This window comes from Xylocopa sonorina, chromosome 3, assembly GCF_050948175.1.
Source record: "Xylocopa sonorina isolate GNS202 chromosome 3, iyXylSono1_principal, whole genome shotgun sequence".
NCBI classification, from domain to species: Eukaryota; Metazoa; Arthropoda; class Insecta; order Hymenoptera; family Apidae; genus Xylocopa; species Xylocopa sonorina.
This window is the reverse complement of record NC_135195.1, coordinates 1,847,245-1,872,530: the sequence shown is the minus strand read 5'-3', so window position 1 is coordinate 1,872,530 and position 25,286 is coordinate 1,847,245. Positions and strand designations below refer to the sequence as shown.

The window sequence follows — 25,286 nt, the reverse complement described above, 5'->3', positions numbered from 1 at the left end:
TTTGGGTGATTAAACGTCGCGATAATGATAAGGAACATAGTCTCGCTGAGAATATTACATGTTAACGTTTTCCGTCAAACGATCCAAGGAGGAAGGGACACTGAGGACCATAATTCAATCTTAATTCTTAATTATTATTCCATACGCTGTTTTTTGTTCTAATACTTAACTTTTATTCTAAGCAATAATGTTTCGTTTATACATATCAAAAATTTTTGCAATTATTATTAATGACCAATTATAGCTGTATTATTGGAGTTAATTACGATTAACGAAAAGCATACGCGTAATAAAATATATCACATATTATATTATCATATATAAATCACTTTCTAAGATGACGGAATTAAAAAATAAAATATTTAATAGTTGAAGAACTCGAATTCCATGAAATGCATAAAACATATTGGATATATCAATTTAAACGATTGCTTCGTCGCAAACATTTCAGTTAGAACGTGGGTGAGAATTCACCAGGGTAATATTCCAGGGTTAAGGCTGAACTTGAAGTTCGAGAGTAATCGATTGTGCGTTAAGTTACAAACTTGAGATCAAGTGGATTGTTACGGTGTTGTAATTGGGGCGCGAAATGTGATAACTGTGAATAATTAATTGTGAAATTATTATCGAATATTGGTCGTTTTTTAAGTCGTAAAAAGAGATTTTACGAGTGCATTACCGATACAATAATAGGAATTTTTAACAACTTAATTTTATTATGCGTATATTGTACCCAATGAATGATCAATTATCCTGAAATTGTAACTGCAACAAAGTTTCAAGGTCCAATCAATATATACTAAAAGCGTAGTAGAAGTTAGTGTGATCGTTTTACCCAATTATTCGAAAAATTTCAAAAAGGATAATAAAAAATTGTTAACTACGAGCATAATTTAAATCCCTAATGATATGATAATGTTACAACTGACACATTTGTACAATGTTACACTTTTTTATTATTTAAATAGCAACAAAAATATCACTTTAATACCTATTTGTTTCATTCAGTGAGAATGATATAGAATAAATTAGAAAAATTTTACAATTCGCGATAGTATAAATGTTTAATTCAAAGAAAAAGGGAACCATTACAAATTTTGCAAAATGAACAATTTACTGTCGTATACCTTCACGTAATGAGTTTAGAACAAGCTGTAAGGTATGTCTATAATTCTGCAACATATAATAATAATTTTCCCAAACAAAGTACTTCAACTGTTTAAACACTAGCCTTTAGCAGTTCCTCAACTGTTCAGTGAAATTGTAAAAAAACATTCTAGAGTACTTTATATAAAATAAATTTTATTTTGATTTACACCTATAGAATTTAATATTATATATATATTATCATGTAATCGTCAAATTGTAATGTTAGACCTAATTGAAAATTATTAAGATCATGACTATGTTCACTATTATGAAAACCTACATATAAAACTGCACCAGAGTACTCAAGCGTTGACGCGTTTTGAAGTATGTTATATTTTTTTCGCAAATAAAAAGTTCTTCTGTCACTTGTCCTGTTTATTTAGATTTAATTGGCCAATTTTATTGAAAATACTATGCAGGAAAGTACATAACATACATTTATAAATTAAATAATTTTGACAAAACAGAATAATAAGGACAAAAACAAACTGTAATAATTTAATTTATTTTGTTAGGAAATTACAAATTAAATCTGTTCAGGAAAATGTTGTTTATGTAACTGTAAAAAAATGATTACTTTTTCTTTCGGGCGCAAAGTGTTAATTTTTATTTAACATCACACACCCCTAACTTTCAGTTATCGTTTAAATTAATTTACAAATGAAATAAAGATTCGTCATACATAACATGTGATCAAGTTTCGTGACCCAAATCTATGGTACTTAGGTGTTTCAACGAGCCACATCCGTTGTGAAATTGAATTGGTTTGTAATTTCTAATTATTATTGCGCAAAGTGAATCACTCGACGAAGTGCTCCATAAAATAATGTAATAGGTATTCCGAAATTGTTAAACGGAAAATATGTAGTAATATTCCACAATCAATTAATCAATACATAATATACGTTTCATGACTGATGCGTAATAAATATATTTACAAAATTTGGTTTCGGTACGTCAACGGTAGAACAAAATCGTAACGGCGATTTAAGTATAGTAAAAAGTAATTCTTACATTTTATTTTCGTCGGACATAATTCTTGCGGTTACGCAAAAATATTATCAAATAATAATACCATTTTACACCGTTAAACGGTTTCCGTAGCTGAGTTTGCAAAAGTTTTCCTCACTCACCTCTCGAATAAACTGCAAAAATAATGAATCGTAAAAACTCTGTTGAAATTATAAAAATAAGATTAAACATTAAATACTATGATAAAGTGTAACATAAAGTACATACCAAAAATGAAAAAAGTTGCACGAGTATTTAATTTCTTTTAACAATACGTTATAAAAAAATCTTGATTTATATTTTTTAGTTAACAAACTTAAATAGCAAATGAGCAAAAGGTTGATCGACTGTTTGAACATGTTCGATTTTAAGGCGAGTTCGTAATGGCATTACCGATACTTTTATTTATCAAGGGCGATACCGTATTCGATATCGTTGGTGGAATATTAAAGCCTACTTAGGATTTCTCAGGTTCCAATTGAAACGAATAACAGTTTCACGGAACAGTGGATCGGGTCGCGACGCCGGTAATAATTGGAATGTAAATAAGCCGGAACTATCGTCGACGGAGTATGTCTTAATTTGAATTTTAAAGTTATGTTTAGGGTAAACGCTCTCGGGTCGAAAACGACGCAAAAATGTTATTTGCCCCGTAAATGTATTTGCACGATTTCTTAAATGAATAGCAGTTACGAGAAGTTTGCTTGCTTACTCGGCATACAAGTAAATATTTCCACATTTTACTGGGCGTGCACTGTTCTCAAATGTATTTCTACGCTCTAACAATTTTTTACTATTATTCTAAAATTCGCGATATCAATTTCTTACGAACTTCCATTTGTTCGTATAAAAAATCAAAACAATAACAGATTGTATTTATTTTGGAAATGTCCACATTCCTCGAGTAGATCTCTATGCAAATAGAGGTTAGAGTAAACTGGCAAAGCATTCTCTGTCTCGTTGGCAGAAAACGTGAAAGGTGTTTACCTTTGATGGATGATCTTAAGGTACGAAAGCAGCCGACCTAATGCTCCGTTCAACTCGGTCCATCGCACGGACAGTTTCTTCTTGTCGCGGATAGAAGTAACCACGGTACTCTTCGAATGCTCGATTTTTTTCTCTCTACGTGACCAGACAAGACGACCGCTAGAAAAAACCCAAGGCAAAACCTTCAGCGAAGTCCATTATCCATCAGATGAACGAAACACAGGGCGTTTCTCTCGGTGCGATCGACGAATCGAGTTACACTCGAGAAATGTTGCAGTTGTATTTGTTTCGCAACGCGGACACGTTAGTCCGTCGACACTTTCACACCCGTTTCGTTAGCGATCGGACACGACTCTTTCAGCTGAATCGAGTTTCCCTAGCACGATCAGAAATTTGCTTCGACAGTCATCGATATTTCGTCACCGCGTAAAGATCAATCGGAGCACTTCACGCACGTAAACACGTCTCACCGAACTTTCGTGTCAATCTCGTTTTACCGTCGCACTTTCATTTCACCGCACATTTTAGGCAAATGTTGCAGTTTTATCACGAGGCACCCTCCTGTCTCGCTTAGTCTCGCCACGCTCGTCCCGTTCTGAACCGAGAAGAACTCGTAAAACTCGCGCTCGATCGCAAACGTGAAACGTGACTAAAAAACACCCCCTTTTAACCGGAAACAAATAGAACTCGAGAACAAAAGCGGACGCGAGCACTCGTGATGCCCGAACGTTTTGTTAACGTGCCGGAAACGTGGTCGTAAAAAAGTGTTTTCGGAGAACGAAGACACCGTAATCTCGCTCATGAGGCGCAGCGCACTTCGCAAGGGGCGCGGCGTAACTGAGCTCGCCGAGCCAACCCACGTACTTTCTCTCTCTCTCCCTCTGCATCGGCTCCTGTCTCTCTCGGTCGTTCCACCCTTACGCTCTCCCTCTCCCACGCAGACGCTCACCCTCACCCCCTCAACTTTCCATCCGCTAGTGTCGCTGTCACTCTCCGTTCCACCGTCCGCGGCCGCTCTCTTTTTCTATCACGCGTCCCCTCTAACCACCCCTTCTTGTCCTTCTTTTTCAGCCCTTTCGTTTTCTCCCTCTCGTCCGTCTCACCTTTCTTCTGCCCGCTAAACGCGCCTCAATCCTCACTCGTGCTCTCAACCCTCCCCCGCCTTACCGCCGTTGCTCCCGGCAAAAGCAAGCCAGTGCGCGAGCATATTTCTCCGTGACCCCCATACCAACCCCTTCTCACCTGATCTCTCAACCAATACTGTCCCTCTTCTTCGTTTCACCCGGGCTTTACTTCCTGTCCTTCTTCTCCCAACTGCCGTTTCTTTCTGTATCTCATTGTTTATAATAGCCACTGTTTATCTCGCCTTTTTTCACCCAATACTTTTTCCATTCCGGAGTTGTAACGTCTCTTCTGTTCGCGAGCGTTAACCTATGCACGTTGATGGTGCCGAACGACCGTTTCAACGAGTCGGTTGGTTGTCAAGAGCGCAATTTTCAACCAGCTACTTTGCTCTTCGCGTAATTCGCCGCTTTTGGTCTCTTTATTTTTCTCTCATGCCCGCCCCTCTGTTGCGCTCGGCAACCGTACTCCTTTAAATAAATAATGCCGTTATCTTCTAGTTTCTGTTTTTTTCTTTTTTTAATTACCTGTCACCACCAACGTCATTGTTTTATCATCACTGTTCATTATTCAATTTCATTTTGGTTCGCAGAAAAAGAATTGTATTCGAAGGAAACTAATTAAAAAATTTTCACTGGCGTTTGGTAATTTTTTCTTTTATATATATGTATATATATTGAAGCGAAGTGCTTCGGTTTGCTGTAGAATGAAAGAGGAAAAAAGGGAGGGAAAAACGTTTCGTCCTGGGCCTGCTAGGCCCTGCCTTAGACGCTGGGATGTTAGTACTATCGAGAAACTGTAAGTAGTGTTGTCCCTCTAGCGGCGAGTGTCGGGAGGTCGCCACAGTATACAGCCGTAGTGTTTTATTCTTTTCGCGTTATTTTATTTTATATAAAAAAATTAAATTGGACCAATCAGGAGACACAAATGTTTTATAAATAAGAAAATAATTATTTAAAATGAGTAATTAAATGAATTTTAATTAAATATTTTCAAAAATATAAAAATCGAATAGTACAAATTTACTAAGTTTATTTGTTAAGTAGAAGAATACACATAGGTTTGTAAGTGTGCATGTGTAGTGATATTTACTAGCGGAAGAAACAGCGGAATACAACATTTTATTTTATACGCTGCTTCACAGGTTAATCAACCCTTAAACTAATTTCTTCCAGCAGCTTGTCCGCATTTCTCAACTGGCAAGAGCAAAAAAACCAATATATCAAGTGTCATCAAGGATCTTGAGACTTCAAAGCATTTTTGCACTGAGATTATCAATTCGAGCCCCCTCGAAACTATGAGAAGATGTTAACTCATCAAAGTTCTTAATTGCCTCACATCTCTGTCTCTGGACAGAATTTCATTCTGCTAGACTTAAAGTCCGCTTGAAATTCCTCTCTTTGAATCTTGAATCTACTTCTTTTTCATTACGCAATAATAATTAACAATTGCACGGGAATGTTGCTCAAAAAATATTATAATGCACTTGTACTAAAAATAAGAATAATTATCTATATTGCGATTATAGTGTGCCAATGATAAAACTTTCTGTATAAATTCTAATCATTTGTGATAAAAAAAATTTAACGTTTAATAAGCCATTGAATCTAGTCGATTGAGATAAAATTTGTTGCGAATGAGTTTATTCAGAAGAGTTAGCAGGTAAAAATTGCTACACTCCTTCGAACGATGAGCAATGCTTTAAGAACGAACTAAAAAGTGAATATTTGAGATATATCTTCTTTACCCTATAGTTTTAGGTGCTGTTCGATAACACATTCTCCGTTCTAACGACAGTTTCACCAACTTCCGACGTTATACCTACGAGTTTTTACAGTGTTTTAACAGACATTATCCGACAATCTCAGACCAGCCCTTCGTTTTGTAGCTTCAGCAAAGAGAAATTCAAGCGAAGTTATAGCCACGATAATAAAGGAAGTTAATTTTCAGCACCTACAGTGAAACAGTACTACCTGTTGCTAGAAACGATACGATCCGCAAAGTGTATTAATAAATAATATATTAAAGTCATCAAGGAAGTGAAACATCCGATGATCTACAATTCGTAAGTGTAAAAAGTCCCGCGTTTCTAACATCCGACATAGAAGTTTAATGATCCCGAGAGTTTCAAAGTTCGTTTCTCAACGTCCGCATTTTTTACTATGGTGCCTTATAACCTTAAAGTGGTCCATGGTGGGCGTCGCGACTCTCTGACCATGGATTTCCGGGCCAGACGATTTATGAACTGTCGTGTTTTACGACTCCGGGAACAAAGTATTCGTGGCTTGGCCTGGCCTATATGTAAACCAAGATGGATTCCTTGTACTAGTACTGGGTCGTTTAAAAGATGTTAAAGTGGTTCGATCCATGAGTTTTCAATCTTAGACTCACAAATCGGATTGCGCGATTCATGGTGAATGCTATAACACCCACACTAGTGCCACATTATTCAACTTTAAGTTCGCGTGAACATAGATTAATGAACTTAACAAAACTGTTGTATTTCTCATTGTTCTGACAATAATTGATGAATCTTAAAACAATTATACTCAATGAATCTCGATGTGGATAATACAGAGAGAAGAGAACGGTCGCAGGAACGTTCGAACGAGTTCGTCAACGCGTTTCACTGTTCTGGAACGGTGCTTACAACGATTTCAATAAAAGCGAGCAGTTCTTAGCGTTTTATTACGTTCCAGGCTGGATGCGCGCCGGATCAAAGGGATGATTCGATTAAGCGTCCGCGATCGATCGGCTGGTAACGCCGGCCGGAACGGAAAAACTTAATCCGTCGTGCCGTCTGCCGAGTTCAGGAATTAATATCACGAGAAGCAGATTAGCCTGGACTAGCGATGCACGTCGGGCTCCCGGTTATTCTTGGCTCTGCCGATGATCGAGTGCCGTTTAAATCACTGCCGATTACGCCGGTACCGTGATGGCGCCTACCCCTGCAACGACTAAATCGCGCGGCATAACGGGTTACGCAACGATTATAGCTTCGACAGCGTGTAATGGCGAGGCTTGATTTACGTTAAAGGTTCAATCACGTTTCATTTTCATTGCGCTACGCGTACTACGCTTAGATACATATTATTCAACGGTGTTCGAGCCTATTAACGCTTATCGACGTTTACGTTAAACAATACTAGATTTAAACAATGTTAGATTTTCGATGAATGCCTTTCGTTGGAAAGACTACTTACAGGACGATGACGATATTGTGTTGTAAACGAAGGTGCTTCACTAGACGATTTCCGGTACGAGGTTTGTATCTGCGGGATGAGAACGCTCATATCCAACGGGAACGGAATGCAACGTGCCGGAAACCATGCCTGGTCGGAAAATGTCATTTGGAATCTTGCTTCGTGTCCCGTTTATCCATTGATCCTTCTAAACAGATTTGAGACTGTTGTTCTCATTACCGATTAGATGGAATTTCATTTTTAAGAAAGAACTCTGTGGGCTACCAAAATGGATCAAGGTACGTATTCCAATGCATGTTAATTTCTTACATAAATGGACTTTTAATTCACGTTTTCGAACAATCAGTGTACAATATATGTAGTTACGATATTCACAAAATATTCTGCGGAAGCCTTCTGAAATCTCGGCTAATATTGTCGTTTTACAACATATTCCTACTCTCAAAGCAAGAAAATACTATCTTATATTAAACTTGCAACTCCTGCATCGTGTTAAATGTAAATGGATCAAAAGTGTTCCTGTATATTTTCTTGCCTTCTACATCTCGTGGCTAATCCAGAATGGATTAGTTTAGCCAGCGTTTTCTTTACGACTACGTGAAAGATGACAACGTTAAATTTTAGTTTTAAAGAAATAAATGTATCAAATAAAAAATAGAGAGAATTTCCTTGTGAATTACTACTGTTTTGTACAGTGTACTTTCAGAGGAGAGAGAGAGAGAGAGAGAGAGAAAGAGAGAGAGAGAGAGAGAGAGAGAGAAAGAGAGAGAGAACACTTGGAAGCATATATCAGTATCTTCATGTTCAACAGAAAGGAAGCAATAACATCGAGAATATCAACAACTAATTTAAAAAAAAAATTAACAAAGTGTAATAAAAAAGAGTATAATGAAAAAAGTGAAAAATAGAAATGTACCTTTAACATAAATATATCAGAAAACGAAAGAAACATTACTTAAAGGCAGGAGAATCTTCAGTTTCATTTAACTACGTAGCCATGTAGCTTATAACAGCATTCTTATCTCCATCTTAATGTTTACAAGACACATCGCCACCTACATATCTGGAGGAGTTTTGATAGCATAATCGTTGGAGCACGTACAGCGTAGCAGATACCAGCGTAACTGTTGTCAAAATATCATAAAATCCACATAGCGACAGGAACGCGTGATTTCTCTGGCGTGGTGCAGCGAGTTCGCTTGTTTTGCCATCGAACGTTGAGCACAAACCGCTACGTCTGGTGAAATGCAAATAGCAGAATTCCACGACAGACGGAAGCCACAGACAGACAGAGAAAGAGAGAGAGAGAGAGAGAGAGAGAGAGAGAGAGAGAGAGAGAGAGAGGGGTAGAGGGTGGTTGGTAAAATTTCAAATTTTGTCATGGCGCAATAGGTATGCCTATATAAATATTTTATGCGGTCGAACGACAAGGGAGATCGGTACGCGTATCACCGTGGGTGGCCCGCCTCATAAATTTCATATTTCTCTGTCATCCCTTTTCATCGAACGGATCTGAGCGGGTGCGCCGGTGGCTGCGTGGAAACTGCTGCGGGAAACACTTCCGAAACTAATATAAATGTCGGCCTGCACTCGACCAACGGTTGTTTCACTGTCGACTTAATGATTAGGAAAATCATGGAAATTTTTCTTTCCCTTTTATTATTAGAAGTGGATACTGTGGAGCTGAACACAAAACATTTCCACTTAATATTACATATTTTTTACTCGTATAACTAATAAATACGTTTATAAGTGTATGCTTAATTTATTAGTGATTAGAAAATTGGTAACAAATTTTTTCGCTCCAACGCATTGTGAACAGGTATAACATACGATATAAAATGCTTCTTAGCAAGATATATGTATGTAGATATCATTTTTCAAACGGTCCTATTGTTCGATAGAAAATATATGTATAACACATTAAATACACATAAACTGTTTGAATTTTAACTATGCAAATAAGGAAGAAATGTAAGAACAGTGGTTGCAAAAAATTTTTATCGAAGATAAGGTGGTTTACAAATGGTTTGCAAATGAAACATTTTCATCCGCCATCATATACCTCATTTTCATAATATCAAATATTTTTAATCATACGGAAATTCTAATAATTCAATACTAATAGCAAATTTAATATAGTTTCATCTCATTACTAAAGTATTGACGCACCATTGATTAATTATTGTACTTACGTACTGTATGCAAAATATATCTTTTGATTTATGTTATCATAATATCGTACAGTATTATATTTTGTGAACACAACAAAAAAGTCGTATCATTTTGCGTAACTTCTCACGTATTCAAATTTTTCGAATTCTTTCTAGAGCAGCGACAGCTCTTCCGTGGAGTCATCGATTTAACTGCGGCCGGCAGAAAATATTTAAGCTTCCGAAATGTGACGTGACATAAGAGCCCTCGTAGTTTCGACAGCTTGTCAATAGACAGATATTTCTTGCGGCGTTGCAAGCGGCATGTTCGTACACGTCAAACTGTCGCCATTAGTGGATGGCCGGCAGCCACACATGCAACTTGTTACGTGAACGGTAAGCGTCTGTATGCGTCCGTGTGCGTCTGTGTGCATTGGTACATAATCGTGAACATTGATATATAATGCTTGCATGCATTGTGATACATAGTCGTGAACAATTTTTAAAGTCGCGCCATCTCCTTCAGGAACTTGTCTACGTGCATTTGATGTCACTTGAAACTCCGTGTAACATGTTTTATATACTGAATCCGAAGTGCTCAGGTAACTTTTACAATTTGTTGCTTTTAGAAAATAAGAATTAGATTTCATTGAAAATGACAGTCGTGTAACCCAACTGCTAACAGTTTCTCTAATTTATTTCCATAGCCATTACAACAACTCTGCTTACAACAACTACTGATAAAACTTTTTTAATTATCTTGCAAAGTATTTTCTTCCTAATTTCTTCATCCCTAATTTCTCAATTTACAATTAAAATCAGAACAGTCGTAAATTTAAAAAAACCTGTTTTCTGTATTAAATAACACAAACCATTAAAAAGTTTCATAACGCTATGAGATATTAGATTAAATAATAAAGTACGGACGACCTAGTTCGAGGTATTTGAATCAATATTAATAGAGTGGCTAAACGATTAAGAGGTTCGTCTTTATTTTCTCACCTGGGCCGTGAGGGCGGTAAATCATTCCTCTTTGTAGAGAGAAGGGTGAGAAGACTACTCTTTTAAGATACGGTTTCAAAGGTAAGTAGGGAAAGCCAAGGAAGAAAGAACGGGCGAGCAAATGATCTACTTTCTGACGATACTTCAGAAACACTCTTCTGTAACTATAACAGGAAGATATAGTGGCCAGGAATTCCTCATCCTTCCCCGTAGAAGTATTTATAAACTAAGGTCACGTTTAAAGAAAGTTCACCTTTTCAATAAATGCTACTCTTCACAGCTTGTACTCTTGTACGTTGCGCGCAATAATACATTAATATTAATAAAGTGTTCTTGTAATTTTCTGTGTTCAACCTCCAACGAATTCTGGTCATAGCAATATGGTATGAAATTGAAACAGCGTTGCATGTGATAATGGTAACTATGAAAGAACGTAGGTTTAAGGATTCGAATATGATACGAAAAAATTAAAATGTATAAAAATGGTGAAAATGTGATAAAAATTAGAGTGATGTCGTAAAATAATCTTTTTTCTCCATTTTAAAAACTATAGAAATTCAAAGATTGACCATTTTTACTGTATGCTGTGAAGTAATATTTATATATCAATATGGTAATTTCACATTTGTCAATTTGATTTAATAGTATAAAAAAGGCACGCTTATGCCTGTATTCACAATTTTTCTATAATGTTTCGAGTCACGTAATCAATGAACCTTTTATCTACCTTTACTACAAAATAAGAAGAAATATCCATAAAGGAATAAGAAAGAATAACTACTGCTTTATTTTGATTCTAAAGAAAGGTGAGAGATTCTAGTAGTTCGCGAGGTTATGAAAATAAACTATCGAGCAATATATCGAGATTACACTACATATAATATTTAAAAATACCGCTTACTAATTATAATTGATCGCTTATAATATTACCGTTTCTAAACAACTGTGTATCTCGAAACAATTTCCATAAATAAATATACAAAGAACATGCGGTAAATGTTAAAATTTAGATGGAAACTGTGATATAAAGAAACAAGCCACGTTACAACAGTGCTCTAATTTTCTTCTCACCCGAGCAATTACGATTCCGATTTTCTATCAGAAACCTAATCCCTGTTGAAGCAAACCGTGGTAGGTGCAGTTCCGCCAATTGTTTATTAGATTCGACGCAACACGACGGTCGGAAAATCATTCAAGTTCGAACGAGGCAGCAAGTTGTACGAAGGTAGGTGGCCCAAGTGAGTGCGGTTGAGAGAGGCTGGTCGGTTTGCCTCAAATTTCCGACATTGCACCCACCTTAATGTCGTTCCTGTGCGGATACCGGAGGTAACAGGTATATAGGTTGGTAGGTAGGTTCTACCACACTACCAATGTACTCGGTATACCTGTATATGTCGCCTATACGCGAATCTGCTACACGTGTGGACACTACGTACATATGTAGGTACGTGCAAGAGTGCGGGGACGTAGATGGTCGAGGGTGAGTCTTGAAACAGCGGAAGGGGATACGACGGTGGCAAAGATATTACTGGACTAGGAAAAATTGGGTTCTTTGCTAGATTAAAATGTAACTTCCACGCGATGAAATGAGTATGGAAATGAAATTGCTATAGTACTTTGTTTGAGAACGATATTTCTCTTTATGGCTGAATGATGTGCATCGCGTTAATTTTATTCATTACGGAACACCTTGCGGGAATATATGGGAATGCGAAGCATTACTCTCTCGTGTGAAATCTTTAAATCTTTAAAATATATGTATATTTTTCATTTTTTTTTTCTAGTTTCGAGGTAAGGTTAAATAAAATCTTATTTAATAACTTTTATTTATCTTCCGATATATACTGTATATTACCTAAATTTGTTTATTTTTGCTTGAAATGCATCGCAAATAGATGTTAGTTTTAAGGATAAAAATTTGTATAGAGTTCATTTGCACTTGTGATGTACATATTACGTAAAATAAAATCTGATAAAGTTTAGAATTAGTGAGACCCGAAAATATATTATCTAGTTAACGGTTAGTTATTTAGTTGAACCTGTAGATTTTGAACTTTCCACATATTTATTTCATAGAGCTGCTGTTATGATATGATTAACTTGAATATATGAATATAATTAACAGCCGTAAAAAAAAATGATAACAAATTAGGCTGAACAACTAATTTTGTTCATTCATTTACTTTTACATAATGATAATAATATGTATACACCGCGAAAATATATCTAAAGTACGAATTGTTAAAATCGTAATATTACATTTCCAGGGTAAATTGCAATAATAAGGAGATATAATTTGAATAACAACTACGGAGACATGCATACAACGCCACATTTATTTATATTAAATCTCAATGAATTTTATCTAAATCTTTTTATGCAATTTTAACAAAGACAAAATATTGAAACACAAATTACGTAAATAAATCTCAAGAAACGAAAGATGTGTTCTACTTTCGTAATTATTCTACTACGAGCAGCAACAAATAATAATTAGATCCTCAAATTCAAATTGAGTTTCAAACTCCTTGAGTCACGAAGTCAGAAACTTTTCACAATTGCATAATTGGAAAAATGTGATCGGGGAATCAATGTATCCCAATAAGTCACTTGATAATTAATTAATTGCACTAGTGGCCGACTTATTGTCGGCCAAAGCATTACTCATTCGGAAGGGATGAATCGCGGAGGCTTAACGACATCGTTGCGACAATTTTCTTCTTCGTCCACCTATATAACGACGGTGAACGGTGCTCTTAAGGGGCATTGTTCAGCGACATGTAACAAATGCTTCGCTTTTTCCATGCTCCCCGCTCTGTCCTTCCCGCGAGCACGCCTCGCAGCCGGTTTCCACCAAGTTTCGTCGTTAAGCCGAGATTTACAAGTCGCGGTTAAAATCAATTAAACGAGTGCCTGCAGTTTCATTCGACGCCTTTGTTAGACGAAAATTCGTTTTAAACTAAAATTTTGTTCGGATACTTTAATCGCGCGTTATCCACTCGCGACGAACATGTAATTTGTGACGGAAACGAGGAAAACGTTACAATATTCATCGGTACAATATTTATACGATATGCGATGAAAATAAATTCCGTTGTATTCTAAATATTTTTTTGTGAATTGATACTTTTGATATTTTTTAAAATTTTCGATGTCTAGAGAATCGATACGTAGTTTTGCACTGTAACATTTTATTTCTCCGATAGTATCTATCTATATAGTTTTATTATTACTTTCCAATATATACGATTACACTTTGAACAGAAAGAATGAAAGTTTAATCCTTCCACAAATTGAATTAAATCTTGTAACAGGTTGTATATCTTGATCATCTTGTAGAATTAATCAACGAATGAAAAGATGAATCGACATGTTTAAAATAAGTAGTTGTTCCTTCCATCAAGCTTTGTCAATTTGTTCGGCTATTTCGCGAGGCACACAGTCAAATGAACCGATAAATTTAGCCTGGAAAATTCAAATAAAATAATACTTTTGTATGTTTGCAGTTTTGCTATTGTAACTTAAGGAGCTTTCTCATTCTCAGTATTATAAACTCGATGGTACTCTGGATCCTTTCTCTAAGTAGATTTCCTCTCTGGGGACTTTGCTCCGCGATGCGACGTCTGACTAATGATTGTGCTTTTCTACTTTCCCTATTCCGTTTTCTTCCGGATTCTTTTGATAGGTTATAAAAATCATTCTCACGTGGCTAAGCTCTCCATGGAAATGTCATTCAACGTGATTGAATAGAATAATGAATATTTCAGTTAAATGTTTATTTATAATACTAGGTCTTTATTGTACCTCGACAGTTATATTTATAACTATTATTTTTTAACTGTGGGGATATCCAGACAAGTATGATTGGATTAAGTAAGTGAGTAAGGTATGAATGGAGACTGATTACTATGAACCTAATAATAATCTTTAATAAGCTTTACGAATGCTTGTATGAATCTATGGCTGAGATTGATCAGGTATGAATGTAATTAAAAGAGAAGATTGGTTTAAACATCGCGAAAAGAATTGTTTACGCTTACTTATCAATTAGAAATAATTGATAGATATTTTTACCGAAGAATTATCATTTAATAACTACCCATAAACAAATATATTACTTTCCATCATTATTATTTATGCTTTTAATTTGCATCGTGTCTAAATGCATATTACCTCTCGTACATGAATTCCGGTAGAACGTAATCCGGAACAGCGTTTACAACCATGCTACTCTCAGGAGCCATTACTTACAAGAAACACATCAGCAGACACACTATCACGATCCCGCATTCCTGTTCCGGTTAATCCGCGAAATCTGGTTGTTTGCAGCCACTTTCGAAGGTCTCGACCCGCGCTGCACATAATTTCCCGGCTCGTTCGCAGCTTTGAAACGCGTTTCCTCTATCAGCTAACAGCTCATCGACTGACGTTTTAGGGTGCACCGCCCGGGGCGGTCGCAGACCGAGGCTCGAAGCGGAGGAAAAGTACCGCTGGTTAGCGGTACATCGGAAAACCACCAACACGAAGAGTGACGAGAGAACGTCCATCTAATTGAGGGCACCGCCTATCCCGAGGACAACGATTTAAACGTCTCTTTCTACCCACTCTGGCCAGCACCTTTCAATGACGGGGCCGTTACGGAGAATAATGTCGGGGTGGTTTTCTGGAGTATCCACCGGTACAGACGTCGGTATTATTCGACGTAGATCTTACAATGGCGGAGATTCTGTCGAAGAAACCTTTTATTTTCCCGGAAGAATTGTACTTTTCTGGTAAATATTGATCATGATGTTATTATTGTAAAACGGAATTTTTTACTTTTTACACGTTACAATAGTTGTTAATTTTTAAATAATTGAATAGACATATGCTGTGCTGATAAAGTAATTTAAAATTAATTAGGGTAGAAGGAGTACATTATATAAGAAGTGACTATTGCCATAAAAATTGTAAGCATTGAAAGGAATAGCCACGATAAAATATATCAGGAAACCGACTTAACTGAGAAGCAAAGCGGAAAAAGAAGATCGTAATCATACAGAGTCGAATTATAATGATATATATGTATCTATATGTTTAATCGAACCTATAGCTAATACATAAGAGGAAATTAGATATTTCAATATCAAGCAACTACTATGGGCTGATTAGAAACAAAAATAATAAGAGAAAATCGAACTGCGAATGAAGGAAGGGGATGAACAAGTAGGGTTAAATGTATAGTTGAACGATTCGTGGCCTAGCGTGAAACGAGCGAGTTATTAAGTAATCTGAATGGTATTGCAATTGAGAGAAGTGGTATGAGCGGTAGTATCGACGTATCAAATCGAATCGATACATGCTATTAGACTTTTCTAGGAGATCTTTGAAGCGATATTACACATAATAAAGTAACTAGGTTCTACTAATCTGACTAATTCAAATATGTCTGTCTTGGTGAAGTAAATAAAGCCAGAATGGTTTGTATAAACCACTTTTCTTATTGAATAACCATCTTCTCAATATTATTGCGTTTCCATAATATTTGTTGCAATTATCAGTTTCTTTTTTAATTAATGTAATTCTCAACTCAATAATGTTGTTGTAGTTCAAGAGTAGCTGTCGACACAGTAGATTTTCAAACAGCCATATATTAATGTAATTAATTATGCACCCTCGTCATTGTGTTAAGTCGACACGAATAAGAAGATAGAGAAAATGTTTATGTTAAGAATCAAGAAGTAAGACGAGAAAACTGCTTACAGTCAAAGGATTTCTTATTTGATACACTAAGTTGGCAATCATTTGGCACCGAAGTGCAGCAGCACTTTAACAGATTGCACTGTTAGAACAGCCAACGTAAACGTAAGAAGAAACCACGGCAAAGATTGCACCGAGCTAACAGAATTTTTCAAATAAAAAGAACGAAAAGAGGATGCTAGCCCTTATTCCAGACGTTTCTTGATTAATATTGGTGATGATGAAAAGAAATGGAAAAGTCCTGATTCTAGTGATTAAAAAATAATGCATTCTAATAAGAACTATCATCAACTATATTTGTATTATTTACTCTATTTTAATAAAATTCCGCTATGTTTATCGGAGGTATTTTATCGTTGCGATTTTATCTTACCGGTAGCCAGTAAATTGCATCTTTGGGAATTGTTTTTGCACAACTTGCTACGTTTTCCACTTTTCCAAGTGAATTTCGACCTTATGTGTCGTTAGGAATTAGTTGAAGATAAGCGAAAGGTAAGTGTGATAAATTGCACCGCCCTAATCGTTATTGCGCCACCGGATATCTTGACATTGGCAACTTTCGTCAATTAAGACGATTAATCTACAACGGCTAAGAAACTTTCAGAAATAACAATAACTTGAGAATTTAGAATTACATAAAACTTATCTACACTTAAACTAAATAAGAGAAATACAAGTTAAAACGTACGTATGGTTTCACTGAAGGATGATGTACAGGCTGTGGGGAATAACAATTACTAGAAGCACTTACACCTCTCTGGAGTTAAAAGTAGTAATTTCTCCTTATACCCTGTAATGTTAGAATTCTCGTATATGTAAGGTATACGGCGTGTACCGACTGATCAGCAAGTATCGCTGTCAAATACTGGAGTCATAAGGATAAGACGGCTACGTAGTAAACGGCGAGCTGAACTGAGAATATGATATTACACATTTATGACGCGGTAATTATTAAAATTAATTATATACATATTTAATAGAAGCATGTACTTAGTTGATTAAAATTTTTGCAAATGAATGATTATCTTCACATGTGTGCATAAAATGTGTAACCCGAACGGTTTGTTCACACCGTATACAAAGCATTGTACGTATGCATATCTGAAAAGATACAGTTTTTAATAGAAGGATTCGAACAGTCACGATTACAGTACGCGATTACAGTCACGCAGGATTACATGGTTGCGTGAGTACAGCCTGAAATGCCCGGCGAAACGTCTGAAGTGTTGATGTCTCATTACCATGAAACTTCGAACGAGGAAAGTATGTGTTTTGATAAGCAACGTCTCGTAAACGTCGAGACCTGGCATAACAATTACGCCCCAACTTATATGAATATGCACCCCGTGGTGCTAAGCGAATGCGCGTCTCTTTGCGTAGCTGCATCGGCCCGTTGCCAAGTAAAGCTTAGTACTTACTCCGGGGTATCAGGACGAAGCAATTACTTTTCCACGTTTCATACGTTACGCGCACCTACGTCACAGATACAGATTGCACTGGTGTGTTACTTTATCGCAGCCGTTGAGAATCATGTATGGTCGATCGTGAAAATGTTTTCACGTTAATGGAATTTTCATATTTCTTTAGTCATTGTTATGATATTAAGAAAAGAACTGAACAAATATGTATTTTGATGTCATGGAAATTTTAGGGATTCTTTACCTCCTCCAATTTTATTTCAAAAGAGAGACAAGAAATGAAACTGATCATTTTTTATAAATTTCCAATGCGTTTATATAAATACAAATTTTTCAAATATTATCTTTTGTAGACAACCGAAACATGTTATCATTTCTGTATCAGATGATTTGTCTATAGTGTTTCCTGTTATTTTTTCCGAATTTTACTAGTAATTTTACCTCGTAGGGGTAGTCATATTGTCGAGTTTCTAATGTACATCTCCCAATTTGTACCATATCAAAATCAATCAATGGAATCGAATTTTTAATAACGATGTAGAAAAGGAATCAGCATTTGTATGCTGTACCTTATAATATTTTCTTATTCTTTGTTCTATATTTATGTAAAATAAAGGCATTGATGTTAGAATATTTTTTTGATGTACTGTACGTACACCGCTAAAATACTATGGATGTAATAAAAAACGTACCTTACAAAAGAAGACACACCGTAGTCATTCTCATAAATAATTCATAAAGTATTTGTAAATACTTGTACTTTGTAAATACTTTACTTATATTAAGAAACTAATCACTCGAGTCATGTTAATGAATGTAACCAAAATATATATCTTTGTTTCAACGAAATAAATTTTCATTCAGTATTAAATATTACTTTGAACTTATTAGACATTGAAACATCAGTATAATCATGTTTACATCTGATTACAGTCTAAATCCTTAATTCATTAATCACTGAAGCCCACATTCCGATTAAAGTATGCGGTATCATTTTACTGTAACTGCAGCGTGTTCATCTTGAATTGCCAACTATTCCGCTAAACTGCTTGCACTAGCACTCGATGCTAAGTGAAAAAAGTAGAAAAGGATTCTGACAACCATCCATGGTTAACGAGCACGAGAAAAAGACGATCAGAAGAGAAAGGCTTCCCCGGGGTGAAGAAGTAGGAGAACGGAACAGGAACCGGCGGGCAATCGACTCGGTTTTTCAGAAACGCGGGAAAATGCTGAGAAAGTCAACCAGCTTCTAGTGCACTTGATCGAATTCGGTTTCGAATATCCCGCTGCGCGAACTACGTCGACGATTCGATGACAACGATGTTCGAGGACCAAGCCTTTCCAAACGGAGTCGAAAACACCGAAGCGGAAACGATTACATACATTTTCTACTTTCGTAGTGATTGCTCCTTTCCGCAAAAATTTTCCCAAGATATATCGTTACGCGATACATACGTGAAAAAAAATTTTTTAATTTATATATAAAATAAATTTTTCGAATCATCTTCACCCTGGTTATTTTTTACGCATTTTTGTTTGCCTTAGATGGAGCAAAAAGTTACCTCCTATTTTTTAAGCAAATTTCCAGACAAATTTCGCGCAAGTTCCTCTCGACAACTTTCCGCCATTCTTCAGACAGTTTCATTATTCCATTCTCGAAGTACTTGTTACTTTTTTCCACCAAGAACTCCCCCAGACGAGTTTAACAATATTCAGAGTTCCGAATTTATTTTCGCAAAATTTCCTCCGTGAAATTTGTCATTTTAAAGTAGCCGTATAATGGTATATTATTCGACTTGTTCGTTAATAAATTAGCAAATCGATGCGTGATATTCGGTCTAAAGGAACATAAATTCTATAAAAACAGTGCAAAGGTATTTAAACTTCACTTGTTTATCCTCATCAGCAACGCGTCATAAGAGAAACACACGATTTCCGTTTTCGTTAAAATCCAATATCCTTGAAAGGAAACGTAAACAGTCCACGGGCAAAGGATTAGGAGTAGCTATAAAGCATCGCGAGAGATAAACGTTTCGAAAGAAATCCGCGCGCGAACAGCCAGAGGAATCGTCGTACGCCGCCATATCGCAAAATGGACGGGGATTCTGGCGAGATTGAACGCACTGCCATCCGATGTTGATTGACAGCGTTTTTTGCGGAAAGGATTCGCCATCGAATCGTCGGAAGAAGGCTACGCAGTCGAACGGACACAATTTCCAGTTTCATCATCGAGCGAACTGAACTCGGAGCTTCACGAGGCTAATAATACCGATCGTATACCTTCGCGCGTTCTCCCATAACTCCTTCCGGTATCAAGGATAATGCAAAGCCCGGTGTATTGGATACGCTTTGCAGCGGCGTGTAAACATTCGTATAAACGAGGACGTGGCGCGAAAATAAAAGGTCCATGTTTAAACATAGCCAGGACGAATTTATGCGTTCCGCTTCGTCGATCGTGCTCGACCACCTATATAAACCAGGGGTGCGTTCGCGAGACAATGCAATCTTGATAATCGATCGACGAAACGACAATATTTAACGCTACCTTTTACGCTACCTTTTTTCTCATCGTGTGCTGCTAAAAATGGTCGAACCGAGCGACCGCGGTTTATTTTATTTGCAATCTGTCGGTTGTGTCCAATAACGCGGTCAGTTATCAATAGAAACGCGATACTTGCGGCGAGAGATTCTTTCACCTGGCGTTGGAGTTCTGGCTGCCACGATGGGAGACAAACAAATTGATTACAGAATTTTATTGTGTTATATATTTGCAAGTCTAAGGGTGTTTCGTTGCATGCAGTGATTGCGATTTTTTTTTTTTTTTTTTTTTTTATTATCGCCAGTCTTTTCCGATGAGATTTGAAGAGGTGGTAAGTCTCAATTGTGCAATAACGTTGATTGAAATTTGTGTAGAGGAGGTTACACAAATATATGATTATTAGGATTGGTGTGGAAAACAATAGGGATGGTATTGTTCGGTGAGTTCCGTTTGCTCTAAGTGTTATAGAATTTTATCAGCGATATGTCAGCGGTTTTGTAACCGTTTCTGTTGGAACGCAAACGTGACTCAAATTTGGATATGTTGTTATTAGAATAACATAAACTTTATTTATTTTATTTTTTTATAAAATGTTTGTAAAAAAGTGATAAGAAGTATTAAATGTTCCATTCTAATCTGTGAAAGCTATAAGACGCCCAATTTTGTTCAATGATAATTTTAAAAAGTGATACAAGTGCATGTCTAGATATTTGATAACAATCAATAAAATATATTTTACAAAAATCCTCTTCATTTTTTCTTAATTTATTCATTTACAGAAAAACTAAGAAATGCATTAACTCGTACATTTCACATTTGACATAAATATTTACTCCCAAACAATTGTTTCACGAAGTGACACAAAGGGTAATAAGTCAGAAGCTATTAATTTACTAATGATCTCCCTGTGCTGGTGCATTCCGAATTCATACCAGGTATTAACGTCACGTCTCGTAGTTAATAAAGTGACAATGTCGTGTAAAAACTAACCGCGACGACGAGTTCCCCGCGAAATGGAAAATTCACTGGACGGGGTCGGGTAATGCGACTAAAATGCAAATTGAGAAAAAATATAGTGGGACGCGAACGAGGAGAAGCTTCAACGTGCCGCGTATCGCCGTTGCGTTTTATCTAACAGCTAACAAGCCTGTACGACGAACATTTTTTTCATTTCTATCTCTCACTGGTGTGAAATGTTTCAGCGGAAATTAAAAATTGAATACGCTTTATTGTATGTGTAAACTCGGAATTGTAAATTGGATTGCGTAAATTTGCTACGAATACCTGTAATACCTCTCTTATCCAATGTATTTTATAATTAAATTATTAGAATGTACCAGTGACTTGGCAAACATTTCAATCGTATCGTTTTAACGGTGTCGTGTAAGTAATTGGAACGAATAAATAATTTAATTCAAGATAAATAATATTTAATCGAATGGTTGTTCAGGATATAAGGAATTGGGATGAAGGAGTTTACGATACGGATAATACGGTAGAGTTTTTCTCCCAATTGTATATCATTAAGTTTACTACACACTCCTTGATCGAACATTTCAGTTATAAGGTAACGTAACGACATAGAAAAGAATCAAGATATCAAAGTAGTCAAACACTAAATAAACAACTATAATAAATCTGCAACATCTACGATACAATCGATCAGATTCAACCAACCCTTCGGTGTAACCCCTTGTGCGTTGAGTTGTACAAGGATTTTTGCGGACCCCACCGATCAGTTGCAATATCAACCGGTCGATGATTAGTGCGAGGTTGCAACAATGTTAGCAAAACCATTGCAAAGAGGTAATGAACTCCGTAGTAACAAAATTGTCCATCATTAATAGAATCAAAATATGATTATTTTACAAAAATATATTTAACATTTCGATGTTATTTCATTTTGGGATGAAATTAATATCAACGTTTTAAAATTGTTTGAAAGAAACAAATTGAAGAGAAAAGAAGAATTGCGCAAGTAGTTTAATTACCACCAATTCAAAATTAATGTAAAAGCTGGCAAATAAAAATTGTATGATAATAGTTTGATACTACGTATAGAAAAAATGAAAATAATAGTAGAATACGTACCATAAAAAGTTATTTAAAAGTACATAATATTTTTCATACGTTAAAATTGATCATTCACATTAGCACACGGCATGATTAGCCACGATGTATTAGCAATGTCGAGAAAAATTATTCAAATAATTCATTTATTTTGATAACTATAGAGCTTATATGTGAAATCTAAATACCTTAAACTTGAATTAATTCATTCGAGCGATTCAACATGATTATCATAACTCGAAATAATGAAAGCATTCGATTGGCGGAACGAGAATTGGTACTTGAATAGGAATCTAAATCGAGGAACGTTCAAATCGTGTTTCATTTAAAACCTCATTCGATATTTATCTCGTCAAATACGACAATTAGTCGTGAGTTAGTAGATGAACGAATTCCCACGAAAATCAGTTGCTAATCTGACTGTCAAACGGTGGAAAGTTTCGCTAGCCACGAGCGAAACGGAATCGTTTAAACAATTTCGTCCCGTCCGAAATCCGTTTATTTAATTTCGATCTAACGCGCGGGAAGGCAGGTTCGAAGCATCGTTCCCCAGCGTTCGCTTCGAAACAACGCGTTTGACCGGCGCAACCACGGATCTTCTGATTTACATTCGTTGGAAGTTCTTACCTCGTATCCCTAAGTGGATCTTGGAAATTTTCCGCGGGACTCATCGCGCACCGAATTTTCGCGCGCCCTCATCCAGCGATGCATCAAAAATGGCGGAACTTATGCCGATTAATTATGCAATGCCGATGCTCGCGAAACTTCTAACTCCCGCTACTTTTTCACACCGGGGTGGAGTAAGTCCTCTGAAAGTACGCCCGCTGAATTCATTCGGTGCACTTAGAAAATTTTTAGGAACTTTTGAATAAAGTTCACCGTTCCACCCACTGCCGTACGCTGCCGCCACAACCGTAAATAAACGCAAATATAATACTTCGTGAAACGAGGGATTAGTTTCTTGAATTTGTCCAGCTGATGCGGTGCTGTACGGTAAACGAACTGTTATTAGAAGCAGATTGGCCAGCCGTTTCAGACAACTGAGGCGAGGAAAATTACTGTTTTGTTTAAATGTTACTTCTACGTGGAAGAGACGACTTGGAGTCTGAAATTCTGAGGTATTAAATTTAATCAGGTTTCAAATTACGGAAGATAATGAGAAGATTTTGTTTACAGAGAAATTTTAGTTTATTTTGAAGCTAACAAATTTCATGAAATGTTATTTTAATTTCTCATTGTTCATTTTTAATATCAGTAAATATTTATTTTAACAGAATTAGAATAACAACTAAGTATATCAATACAGAGTATGCATAGAATATTCATAGCCAAAATGTAATAAATAAAAAATTCGAACACTTTTGTAGGATACTTACTCTTAATAAGTATGTATACCATGGTGGTGTGTTTTTCTTTTTCGTTCATGTATTCTTTTTAAGAATATATTTCTAGATGAAAACGTCTTCTGTTCTAGATTTTTTCACAATTTTCGACAATTTTGTTACCTACTACTGATTGTAACACCTAGTTTGTTACTTAATTATTAATACAAAATTAAAAGTTCAAGTACTTTCGTGCGTACCTTGTCTTTAAAAAAATGGGAAATTGCAAAGGATAAATTTACTTGAACATAATGTGTAATTAGGAAATTGATGTTTCGAAGGGAAAATTAAATTCTGGATGGTAATACCAATTGGCACGAGGAACTGCGCCATCTCTTAAGACAATCGCGACAAATCGAACGAATTTGCTACTTCGGTGAAATATTTTCCTAGCAACGCGGCGCGTATGAAAAATTCAATATATATATATACATATATTTCTAGGTGGCGTAGAAGCGAGAATCAATAGCGTCTATCGCGAGAAATCTGGACAAATCTGCCGCTTCTCAAAATGTTATTTCTTCCGAACGCGTTGAGTGCAGCGAATTTTTGCTATTTCACGCGATTATCCGAGATGGTAACGCGATATCTCGATACCTCGGATTAGGCCTTTGCCCTTGATATTCTAGAAATATTATCTGCTAGATAAATTGCAAATTTTCAAATAATAGATACACGCTTCTTTTACAATTTGTCTACATCATTAATAAAGATGTTATTTTTATTCATAGCAATTCGATTTAAATATTATAAGATCATGTAATAAATTGTTAAGTTAAAAAAGTAAGCCAAAGCTGTTTCTATATCTGAACATTCGTTTCAAATGAGCACCTAACACGCACACTGCGAAATGAACAAGTACTAAGTGGTGTGAGCTAAGCGTATTTGAGTGGATGGCGTGCATTTACGTGCTTCATGCTCGTTTGGTGCCTCACTTGTTACTAATAAGTCGATGCTTATTCAAGACAGTAGATACAGTAGATACAATTGTTTTTATTCTCGACGAGATTCGATATACAAACTACTTTCTAGATTTTATTATTTCTAGATATGACTGTGTTCAGCCACTTACGATCCGTTTAACTCAAAAAGGTTGAATGTTTATCACTACTTCTGTTTGTTTCTTCAAACAATATCAGGACTTGATATGGGTTAGCGTAATGCAGGGAACTTTAATAATGTATGTTCATTCCATTAACCTAGAAAATGCTGGAAATGTCGCTGGTGTGTTCTTACGCAAGCGATCGTATATTCGCAGCCTTCGTTGTTTCAAACGTACATATGCATACGTGCAGTTAAAAATGATTTCCGATTATTTTCAATGTGAAGTGCTTCGTTAACACCAGTTTAAGAATGTTCGATTTTATTAAAAACGAAGGATTTTTTTGTACAAGTAATTCATCCTATATTTTCATCATGAAAATTTAGTTTTTCATGAGAAATCACTGTCTTTTCTCTTCTATTGTAATGTACAAAATTGTACAGTATTAAATTCATAACAAAACGAATAC

General features: G+C 36.0%; 1 protein-coding gene across 3 annotated transcripts in view; it reads right to left on the bottom strand.

Moving 5' to 3' along the window:
- LOC143422491 (limbic system-associated membrane protein) overlaps window positions 1–3,214 on the bottom strand; it is a 331,439-nt gene extending 328,225 nt beyond the window's left edge. For 2 of the 3 annotated variants that reach the window (XM_076893174.1, XM_076893175.1), the window contains exon 1: window positions 3,148–3,214. The gene's annotated coding sequence lies outside the window, so the exon portion shown is untranslated. The remainder of the gene's footprint in view (window positions 1–3,147) is intronic. The other variant, XM_076893176.1, reaches the window with a different exon arrangement.
- Between the last annotated feature and the right edge of the window lie 22,072 nt (window positions 3,215–25,286).